Source organism: Myotis davidii, unplaced genomic scaffold, assembly GCF_000327345.1.
Source record: "Myotis davidii unplaced genomic scaffold, ASM32734v1 scaffold826, whole genome shotgun sequence".
NCBI classification, from domain to species: domain Eukaryota; kingdom Metazoa; phylum Chordata; class Mammalia; order Chiroptera; family Vespertilionidae; genus Myotis; species Myotis davidii.
In genome coordinates, this window is record NW_006297142.1 from 1,325,032 (window position 1) to 1,337,308 (window position 12,277).

Genomic DNA, 12,277 nt, shown 5'->3' on the forward strand with positions numbered 1-12,277 from the left:
CGTCCGGGTCAGCCGCCTACCCCCAATCCCTCCTCTGAGCTCCCCTCCCCACCCCCAGACCCTAAACCCGTGTGCAGGGCCCACCTCCATGGATCCCGAACCTCCGGAGCCCTCGGCCGGGCCTGGTGCGCAGGGTGCCGGCGCGGGAGGCGACTCAGGTACTGCAGGTCCCTGCATGGCGCCGTTTCGGGAGTGAATCCGGGCGAGTCTGCGGGCAGGGTCTGGGCTTTCCTGCCCGGCCCGGTTCTGCTAGGATCTTGACTTGTGGCTCGGCTCGCGTTGGGAGCACGTTTCAAGCACACTGCATGAGTTGAGGAGTCCTCCCAGGTCCCCGGGACCCCCTGTTACCGGGGAGGGGCCCCTGCAGCTCCCGCCGGGTGGCCGGGTGGTTCCCGCCACCTGGAGACCCGTCACTGAGACCTGCCGCGAACACCGACCGTCCGTGCGCGTTTTATAAACATGCAAAAGCTCTTGGCATGTGCTCTGCTGCACGACCTCACTTCCTATCCAGCCCCCGGGGAAGGACTGAGATAAGGTTATAGATGGGGACCGAGACCCAGAGCGGTTAGCGGACTTGCATGCTGTTATCCCGCTAAGAAATAGAGCGCCAAGGTGCCAGTCCAGGCCGCCTGATTGCAGACCTGCCCTGGACATCCATGCGGGACTGCCATCATCGCAAACTGTCCTCCAGGTAGCAGGGGACCAAGCAGATACCCAGGAAACAAATGGAACGATCGGGTACTGCTTCTCAAGCTTCCCTCATTATTCTCTCTCCACAGGCGCCTTAAAAAGACATTTCCCCCTCTAATTCCCCCCCTCCCCATGAAAATTTCTTTTAAATACATACATATATATATATATGTATATACCATGGATCTGTAATACCACTGACACACTGTATCTGCCCTTGTGCTGTGGCCTTTTGGAGGGCCAGAAACCTTTTCAGGATCTGAGATTTTCCTCCTCCCCTTCCTCTACCCAGAACCCATTTTCACTTCTTTAGGGGCAGTGTGGTCCCCATGTGTCCCAGGATGATATAACAGGTGACAGTGTACAGAATATTGGGAGAATTCCAGTTTGAGCAAAGTTATTATGGGCGAATGAATTCATTTGCTCAATAACCATGAAGTGCTTTGTTCAAGACCATGGAGCAGGAAATGTATGGGAAATCCAGAAGTCCCAGGGTAGGCAGACAGGACTCGGGAGGTTGTATGTGGGAATGGAGATTGGAAATGCCCTATGGAGTGTCTGAATCTTGAAGGGTAGATAGACCGACCCGGGAGGAAATGAAAGAAACAGTTTGAACACAGACTTGGAGGAGCTGGAAAAGGGAATGAAGTGTATGGATAGAATTCATGAAATGTGGGCGGGAGGGAATTGTAGAATATAAAACTGGGGAAGATTTTCCGGGGAAAGCCAGGTGAGGAGGGCCTGGATTGCAAAGCCAAATCGTTGAACTATAGATAGTAAGAAGAAGAAGAAAAAAGCCCATGGAAGTTTTTGAGCAGGTGGTGATGACAAATTGAGGAATAAGATGGAGGCAAGGACATTAATGAGATTGTCTCAGTAGTTTAGGCTGTGGGTAAGTGGATTCTGTACGAACAAGTGAAATGGCAGTGGAAACGCAAAGGAGAGGGTATAAGTCAGGGTCTCCCCCCAACTCACACCTACAGGAATGTCAGGAATGCAGATGAGCGACATGAACTGGGTGGGGATCCTGGAGAGCTTAGCAGCCCTTTCTTAGCTCCAGCTAATTGCTGCCCTGCTTGAGTGGTCTCCAAAAAAATATGACCAAGAGGTTCGAGAGATCCAACATTGTATATTTGCCTATTTTAAGTGTTGATTTCTAACTTCCATTTAAAAAGTGTTTCTTTTTTTAAAAAAAAATATTTTTATTGATTTCAGAGAGGAAGGAAGAGGGAGAGAGAAACATCAATGATGAGAGAGAATCATTGATCTCAGCTGCCTCCTGCAAGTCCCCCACTGGGAATCGAGCCCACCATGCGGGCTTGTGCCCTTGACTGGAATCGAACCTGGGACCTTTCAGTTCGAGGACCAATGCTCTATCCACTGAGCCAAACTGGCTAGGGACAACGTCCATTTTTTTTAAAGCATATTCTGTGAGCCAATCAAAATATGTCTATGGGCCAAAGGTGGTTAGGACTGAGTTTGCAGCCTCTTGTGTAGTGACATAGAATCCACTAGAAAAGGGGGAACGTAAAGGGGGAGTGTCAAACACGGGATGCTTTTTTTGTAAGCTCTACAGGGGGTGAAGGGAATAAGTGCCAACGAAAACCAGTGTTCTTGGCAGTTGGAGATTATAGGTGACTTTCATTTAATATTTATTCTACCAGTATTTGTTGAGCACCTACTAAGTCCAGGAGATAAAACAGGGAACAAAGCAGACAGTACCTTTATGTGCCCTTGGAGTTTATATTTTGGTGGGTAGACACAGAGAAATAAACAAATGAGTAATATGCCAAGCCCGGCTGGTGTGGCTCAGTAGTTGAGCACCGACCCATGAATCAGAAGGTGACGGTTTGATTCTAGGTTAGGACACATGCCTGGATTCCCAGTTCCGGGGGCACGCAGGAAGCAGCTGATCAATGATTCTCATCATTGATGTTTCTATCTCCCTCTCTCTGAAATCAATAAAAACACATTTAAAAAAAATGACAATAGCCGTCTAGTGTAAATGAATCAAAATTATACGTATTTTTTTGTCAGATCAGCAAAAATATATATTTTTTGGTGTGCCGCAGGATTTTAGCAATTAGGTTACGTGTGCCATGAGATGGAAAAGGTTGGAAATCGCTCCTGGAGGATGCAAGCTGCTTCCAGGCGTTTTTCTCGGCATCCTTTGCCCCCTCCTGGCGGCAAGAAGCACTGCGGGGAGTAGGGATACGCACATGCGCAGTGCTCTGCTGGGAGCCGGGAGTAGGACATTCACCGCTACGGCAAAAATTCAATTTGAGACCAGAATTTCCTTATTTCCTGAACTGTCGAGGAATGTGCCACTGGGGAGCTCTCCTAGGGAAGGATTAAACTGGAGTGGGGGAGAAATGAAAATGCAGAATTTTATATAAGGAACAGCTTTCAGGCTGCTTTTGTTTTTGTTTGTTTTCAATATATTTTTATTGATATAGAGGAAGGGAGAGAGAGATAGAAACATTAATGATGAGAGAGAATCATGGATCGGCTGCCTCCTGCCCAACCCCTACTGGGAATTGAGCTCCCAACCTGGGCATGTGCCCTTGACCGGAATCATCCTGGGACCTTTCAGTCCGCAGGCCGACGTTCTACCCACTGAGCCAAACTGGCTAGGTCTCAGGCTGCTTTTGTAACCTTGAGTGAAATTTATGGAAGCAAGTCCTGCTAGGAATCTTTAATTGTAGGTCGTTTCTTTGTTTTTTGGCCTAAGATCAAGAGAGATGTCTGTTCTTACTGTTGATTTTTATTTATTTATTTTAAATATATATTTTTATTGACTTCAGAGAGGAAGGGAGAGGGAGAGAGAGAAACATCAATGATGACAGAGAATCATTAATTGGCTGCCTCCTGCAGGCTTGATCCTTCTGCAACCTGGACATGTGTGCTTGTCCGGAATTGAACCCAGGACTCTTTCGCCTGCAGGCCAACGCTCTATCCACTGAGCCAGACCAGCTAGGGCTGTGCTTACCATTTAACATCTGATAAGTTATCTCCCAGAGGGTACTTTAGCAAGTAGATTTTTGGCACAGGGAGATTGAAAAAAGACTTGCTCCATCCAATCCACACACCAGCCTGATATCGCAGGACCTCCAGGAATGGTGCGGTCTCCCTTTTGGGGCAGAGGCCAGTTAAAGTGCAGACGGTTGGCAATTCACTGTACCTTTCAGTTTTTTGGGGAAAAAATTTAAGGTGAACCTGCTATTTCCTCTTTTTTTTTCTTTTTTTAATATATTTATTGATTTTTTACAGAGAGGAAGGAAGAGGGATAGAGAGTTAGAAACATCGATGAGAGAGAAACATTGATCAGCTGCCTCCTGTACACCTTCTACTGGGGATGTGCCCGCAACCAAGGTACATGCCCTTGACCGGAATCAAACCTGGGACCCTTCAGTCCCCAGGCCAACGCTCTATGTACTGAGCCAAACCGGTTAGGCCTCTTTTCCTTTAGCGCTACATTTTTGACAAGTTTTGCCTGTCTTTTTTTTTTTTTAATATATTTTATTGATTTTTTTACAGAGAGGAAGGGAGAGGGATAGAGAGCTAGAAACATCAATGAGAGAGAAACATCGATCAGCTGCCTACTTCACACCCATTGGGTATGTGCCCGCAACCAAGGTACATGCCCTTGACCAGAATCGAACCTGGGACCCTTGAGTCCGCAGGCCTATGCTCTATCCACTGAGCCAAACTGGTTAGGGCACGTTTTGCCTGTCTTTTAAGATTTAGTGTTTTATGTCTTGGCTGGGTAGTTCAGTTGGTTAGAGTGTGGTCTTGATAAGCTAAGGTTGTGGTTTAGGTCCATGGTCAGGGCACATACAAGAATCAAACAATGAATGCATAATAAATAAGTGGAACAACAAATCGATGTTTCTCCCTGTCTCTCTCTCTCTCTCTCAAATCAATAAATTTTTAAAAAGATATTGTCATTTGTAGTATTCTCTTTAGAAGTTTACTACAAATTATTTTGTCCACTAGTGACAGGCCCTCTTTCAGACTTCCAAATTTTTACTACTCTAAGCAGTGCTGCAGTGAAATCTTTTGACTGTTGCTTTGTGCATATGCGTGAGAGTTTCTCTGGGGTATGAATCTAGGAGTGACATTGCTGGGTTATGGCTATATTTTCAGTGTAACAGCCTGTTGCACATAGCTCACCTGGAGATAGAGAAACATCATGTTCTCTCTCCAATTAATGTTATGCAATTTCATATCCTTGTCATCACTTGGTTTAGTCAGATGTTATATATACTAGAGGCCCGGTGCACAAAAATGTGTGCACTCGCGGAGGGGAGGTCCCTCAGCCCGGCTGTGCCCTCTCACAGTCTGGGACCCCTTGGGGGATGACCATCTGCTGGCTGAGGCCTGCTCCCCAGGGGAGTGGGCCTAAGCTGGCAATAAGACATCCCTCTGGCAGCCCCGGCAGCCCGCAGCCCGGCAGCCCTCAGGGGATGTCCACTTGGCAGTGGGGAACAGACCTAAGCTGCAGTCAGACATCCTTAGCACTGCTGAGGAAGCAGGAGAGGCTCCCACCCACAATACTGTACTGGCAGCCATCAGCCTGGCTTGTGGCTGAGCAGTGCTCCCCCATGTGGGAGCGCACTGACCACCAAATGGCAGTTCCTGCATTGAGCGTCTGCCCCTGGTGGTCAGTGTGTGTCATAGTAACCAGTCATTCCCAATCATTCTGCTGTTAGGGTCAATTTGCATATTTCCCTTTTATTATATAGGATAGAGGCCTGGTGCATGGGTGGGGGCCAGCTGGTTTAAAAATGTCAGAGCGGAGGGAGAGGGGCTGGAACTGCCTCTCACTCAAGGGCATGCTGTCAGTCCCCAGCCCGGTCCTCAGCAGCTGCTTCACTCCCTGCGGCAGCAGTCCCAGGGCAGGTGCCATCACCCCACTGACAGAGAGGAAGTGAGCCTCTGATGGTGCCACTGCCCCTGGCAGGTCCAGGTGCTGTCCCCAACCAGGCCGAGATCTGGGCCCAAATCCTGCTGCAGACCCCAGACTCCAGACCTGAAACTCAACCTGCGTGTGTTCCCTCTCCAAGTTCACTGCTTGGGTTCATGTCACCATCTCCCATCTAGGCCCTCGCCTCCCGTCCTCACTGCCTGTCCGCTGCCTTAAAAAAAATTTTTTTTATTGATTTCCGACAGGAAGGGAGAGGGAGAGAGAAGAAACATCAATGATAAGAGATAATCATTGATGGGCTGCCTCCTGCACACTACACAACGGGGACTGAGCCTGCAACCCGGGCCTGTGCCCTGACTGGGAATTGAACCATGACCACCTGGTTCATAGGTCAAAGCTCAAACCCTAGCCCTGCCAGCCAGGCCTTACTGACTTTTAGGCATACTTTATATGTTTCATACAGTACTTTATTAGTTTTAGTAGCTTCAGGTACTATATTTTCTAACATTTGTGGCTTATAATTATTTGATATATGTTTGAATATTTATTTTTTTTATTCTCTTTCTTTCACTCAGTGGAATTAGGCTTCATGAGAACAGGGACCCTATCCTTGCTACCTCCCTAGCTCATAGAACAGTGCCTAGAGCAGCTGTGGGCAAACTATGGCCCCCGGGCCGGATCCGGCCCGTTTGAAATGAATAAAACTAAAAAAAAAAAGACCGTACCCTTTTATGTAATGATGTTTACTTTGAATTTATATTAGTTCACACAAACACTCCATCCATGCTTTTGTTCCGGCCCTCCGGTCCAGTTTAAGAACCCATTGTAGCCCTCGAGTCAAAAAGTTTGCCCACCCCTGGCCTAGAACATAGTAGGTACTCAGTATTTGGTGCATGAATGTTTTTGTTGCTAGGGGACATGGCAACCTAAATTTTTTTTCTAGTAGTTTGCTACTAGTGTTCAGAACAGAATTATTTTTGTATCTGTGTCTAGTATTGAACTCATGTCCTAATAATTTGTCTGTAGATTCAGTTTTATTTTTCTGTACGGCATAGAATTTTATTTGCTGGAAGTAGATAAAAATATTTAGGTCTCAATATTTTTCCCCAGATCAAGTGTTAGTTATTGATAAAAGTGTTTTTGTAAATTTCTGACATTATTTTAAAGAAATGTACTCTGTGGTAACTCAGTTCTAATGCTTCTTGCTAATTTGAGGATAAAAAGGGATTCCCTTTCCAAACTTACGGTTAAATCCACTTTTCTTAAACTTCTGAGTTTTAAGTCAATACCTTAGTACAAATTTTTATTTGAGTTTAGAATCTAGATTTCTAATATTTCATAATGTCTTGCTAAATGTCTGCATTTCCATATATATTTTGTACCTTCTCTGTTGAGTGTAATGAATAAGAAAAAACTTCCTTTTTAAAAAAAATATATTTTATTGATTTTTTACAGAGAGGAAGGGAAAGGGATGGAAAGTTAGAAACATTGATCAGCTGCCTCCGGCACATCCCCCACTGGGGATGCTCCCGCAACCAAGGTACATGGCCTTGACCAGGATTGAACCGGGGCCCCTTTAGTCCGCAGGCCAACGCTCTATCCCCTGAGCCAAACCAGTCAGGGCCAAGAAAAAACTTTCTTTTTTTTTTTTTTTAAATATATTTTATTGATTTTTCACAGAGAAGAAGGGAGAGAGATAGAGAGTTAGAAACATCGATGAGAGAGAAACATCGACCAGCTGCCTCCTGCACATCTCCTGCTGGGGATGTGCCCGCAACCCAGGTACATGCCCTTGACCGGAATCGAACCTGGGACCTTTCAGTCCACGGGCCGACGCTCTATCCACTGAGCCAAACCGGTTTCGGCAAGAAAAAACTTTCTTAAATAACATTTCCATATTTGAGTGCAGTTGGCCAAGGGTCTAGAGAAGAATCTGCTGTTATGACCTGTTTACTACCATCCACTATGATCTGTTTTCTGTTCAGACTACTTCTGACACCAAATGTATGGGTTTTCCACACCAAGTAATTCTCCACTTCTATACAGACACCAACTGGATGTCCTATAATTTAATTCAGTTCTGAAACTAACACCTAGGGTTTGTACAGTCCCAGAGGTTAACGGCTCAGTCTTACAGACTATCCCCAACTTCAGACACCAATACCAAGTAATCCGTTCCCAGGTTACTCACACTTCTGAGTTGGCCACAAATCAGGGTTCCCACAACCCCCTCGTCAGGTTCAAATTTGCTGTAACAGCTCATAGAACTTAGGGTAACTCTTTATTTCCTATTACCAGTTTATTATCCTGTACTAGAGGCCTGGTGCATGACCTTTGTGCACTGCAGGGGGGCGGGGAATCCCCATCAGCCACGCCTGTGCCCTTTAGCAGTCCGGAAGTCCTCGGGGGATGTCCAGCTGACAACTTAGGCCTGCCCCCTCTCCCCGCCCCCCAGCGCAGTGACCACCAGGGGGCAGCCCCTGCATTGCTTGCCCCCTGATGGTCAGTGTGCATCATAGCAACCGTTCTGCTGTTAGGTCAATTTGCATATTACCTTTTTATTATATAGGATAATAAAAGTGGGCTGGGGGAAGGGAGGGAGGCCCTGGTTGGTGGCAGACGGCCGCAGCAGGCAACTGGGGGAAGAGAGGGAGTACCATGCCGGCAGCCACTAGAGACCCTACCAGTGCACACAATTCCGTGCTCTGGGCCTCTTGTAAAGGATAACGTAAGTGAATAGCCAGAAAGAGGTACACAGGAAGAGGTCTGGAAGAGTTCCAAGCACAGACACTTGGGGTGTGTTATCTTCCTGGCACATGTTGTGTTCACCAACTGAAAGCTCTCCAAACCCTGCTGTGTTGGGCTTTATGGAGGTGCCATTGTGCAGGCATGCCCATGGCCACTGGTGGTTGGCTCAGTATTCAGCCTCTCTCCTCTCTGGCGGTCCAGGGGGTGGGGCTGAAAGGTGTAACCTGCTGATCACTGGTAATTCCTCTGGCAACCACCCCCTATCCTGGGACTATGTAGGCCTCCCCGCTCACCCCCAGCCACCTCCCTAACATACAAAATGACACACTTCCTACACTAGAGACTCCAAGGGTCTTAGCAGGCCTGTGTCTGGGAGGACTAAGACCAAGTATTAGAACAAAAGATGCACCCATCACCTCTATTGTTCAGGAAATGCAAGGGTTTCGCAGCTCTTGTGCCAGGAAACGGATGAAGACCAAATGTATGTACAGACAGCTCCCAATTTAGGATGGTTGTCTTGTGACTTTCTGACTTTACAATGGTGTGAAAGCAGTAAGAACTCAGAAGGGCCAGGCTAAGCTATGATGTCCGGTAGGTTGGCTGTATTAAATACTGTATTTCGACCTACAGTATTTTCAGTTACGATGGATTTCTTGGCATGTAACCCCATCCTAATATCCCGATATCACAGCCTGGTGTTGCAGCGCCTCTGGCAATATGTGCTCTAGGGGACTCGCAATGGTTAGAAAACGTGTGAAACTGGGGCTGTGATAGTCATGTAACAGATAGAATTCTTCCATCCCTATCCTAGCGGTGACTTCATATTCAGGAAATCTAAGATTCTATATTGAAATCTAAGCTCCCAGATTCTCATTATGTGTCTTTAGAATTATCCTGTTGGAAAGCTCTGGGAGCAGTTAACCATTTCGGATGCCAGTGTCCAATTTAAGAGGGTGCACTTATTCCTCTTTGCTTAAGAGATGCTGTTAGTTGCATTTTCTTTACTCTTTCTGACTCTTATCCCCCCTCAATTCCTCACCCTTCCCTAAGACAGCTCTTCTTTAGGAACCAGTGTCCCTCCTGCGGGATTTGTAATCATATCCAACACCAGTTCTTCCCATAGCAGCTGCCATCTCAGTCCCTTTGGTTGGGGTCTGCCTCCTACTTTGCTTTCATTTCAGCTGCACTTTGACTTCCAGATGCTCAGTTTCCTGACTTCAGCCAGCACCTCTTTTTCAGGCGGCTGAGCTGCTCGGGGTGATGGGGGTGTAGAGGCAGAGCCCGGATGCTTTTTCCTGGGTCTTTGGAATAATGTCCTGGGCTTGGGCAGAGTTGCAGTACCCTCTGCTGGACGGGGAGGCAGCCTCCTGTTTCTAACTGTCCTCCCATCGTCGCTCTCTCTTTGGAAATCCCTTTTTATACTTTGGCGGAAAATAATGTCCTTATCTTTTGGCCAAGATCAAGTGATCCTCATCTATTGGGAAACACGTGACATGAATTTTTGCAGGAGAACTAGAAAGATTTCAGGGCCCCGCCTCTGCCTGCCGGCCCGAGTGTGAAGTACTGAGGACTCGTGGCTGCCTGTGGTCCTACTGGCCTCTGGACCATTGAATTGGTTTTTTTTTGTCTCATTTTCTCTTGAAGGCTAAATTCTTTCTGACAACTTCTATACTTTGCATCCCTGTGTTAAATATTAAATTTTATATTTATCAACATACATTGTAGGATCTGAGACTCTCTGGCCACCTCCTGCCCTCCTTCTCCACCGTTGCTTTTCTGCCCTCCCCTTCCCCCAGATTTGGGACGGTGTTTCACACTGTGTTTTATTTTGGCTGAGCAGTTCCGAGTCTTGTTGTCCCCTGCACAAACAGCTTCATTATTATAAATACTGTTTTGTGGACGAAAGGAGCCACATGCTGACCGGACAAGCTCAGGGGAGGTCTGCGTGGCAGTCTTGCAAACTCAGACCTAAAGTCACCACACAGATGGTCTGAAATTAAACTTTAAAGCAGTGATAGTGGGCAGTTACATCCTAGGCTGGTATGTTCACCGACAAGGTCAACCTTTACCTTAACTGAGTCTATCGGTCCTTTTGCATCTATGATAACACACCCTTCGAAATGTCTGGGTAACTTGTAACTCCCCTTTTTCTGGACCCCTTGGGGCACAGCCTAATGTGCTGGGCGCCAGGACAGAGACCACAAATTCCTTCATCAACGATGTTAATTGTTCCTGCACCCACCTAAGTACGTGTCCATCATTTTACTTTTTATCCAATCCCAGGGGTTCCCCTGCTCTTTGCTTTATCCCTCCTCCTTAATCTATCGCCAATGAGTTTCATGGAACCCGCTACGTCCCTTTCCTTTGATCACAATGTATAAATACAGATGTAACCTGCCATTCTCCAGAGCATTATCAATTCATTGAGGGTCTGCTTCCCTTCATATGTCGACAGTTTGGCTCAAATAAACTCACAAAAAAATCTTTACAGGTTTCAGTGGTTTTTTACATTAAGAGTTTAAATTCCTTTTCACTTTTCTCTCTATCTTCACATGCTCCTTTTGTTGAATTGTGTCTATGAAAGGAATTATTTGGGCTTGATTGATACAGTTCATCCATTCATTTGTCAAACAAGCGCCTGCTCTATGCTCCCTCTGAGCAGGCAGGTCCATTGACAAATAGCACAAGGTCCCTGCCACCTGTCTTGAAGTGCAAACAGACGCTCAGACAAGGAAATGTAATGAACAAAGGGGACATGAATTGTAGCAGAGGTAGGTGCACAGTGGATGGAAAGTAATTCTTTTGTGGGAGATGAGGAACGCTGTCATTTGAGCTAAGTCTCAAATGAATAGGAGTTTATGAGGCAAACTTGGCAGAATAGGAAGGGCAAAACACGGAATGGCCTGAGCCAAAAGATGCAGAGGCCTGGAAAAGGCTGTGTGCTGTGAGCTGGCAGGGGCTGGAGGGTAGTCCCCGTGGTGGGTGTGGTGGGTGATAAATGGGAGGTGAGTTGTTAGCCTCTTTATCCCATGCAGAACACCTTGGCTTTATCTGTCTGGAGCCATGGGGGCTGAGTGAGATACTGTGTTCCCGGGGGGGTTACGTTGGACCATCTCAAGGAGAGCTTCTGAGCTCACAGTTTTCAACCTTGAGCTTTCTTGCTGGGGATCAAAGTCTGGGCAGAGCCCCTGGCTGGCACTTAACTGCAGGCCCGGGCGGGCACCTTGGCCGTCTTATCATCAGTGAACACTGGACTGAACTCCAGCCTCTCCCCACTTGGCTGCCTCCCCTTAGGAATTGGTTCCAGCTTTAGCAGGCCCGGGAGGGGTGCGGGCTTTGGGATGAAGGAGGGGACGGCGGAGGAAGAGCCGTTCTCCCCTTTGGCTCCCCTTCTGGTCTGTTGTTTCTTCAGATCTTGGTTTCTGCTTTCTTCCAACTGCACAGCCACCTTGGCTTCCAGCCCACGTGAGAGGGGAAGGAACCTCCTCCAGCTCGTCTCTGAAAAGGACCCAGCTGGCACTGCGCAGGAACAAGGAGTCCTGAGGGCGCTGGCACCTCCTGTGCTGCTGCCCAGCAGCCCTTGCTGTGCTCACTGGCCCTTCATGCGGGACCTGCCTGTTGGAAAGCTGGGTGGTCTTCCAGGCCTTGGGCAGAGCTGCCTCCCAGGCTTCCATAGGGAAGCGGTGGGGAGGCCAGGGCACCGGGGGTTGGGACTCTGTGGGAGGACCTTCGCAGTGGGGAGGGGTCTGACCATGGCATCTTCTGGTCCAGTGGTTCTCAACCTTCTGGCCCTTTAAATACAGTTCCTCATGTTGTGGCCCAACCATAAAATTATTTTCGTTCCTACTTCCTAACTGTAATGTTGGTACTGTTCTGAATCGTCATGTAAATATCTGATATGCAAGATGGTCT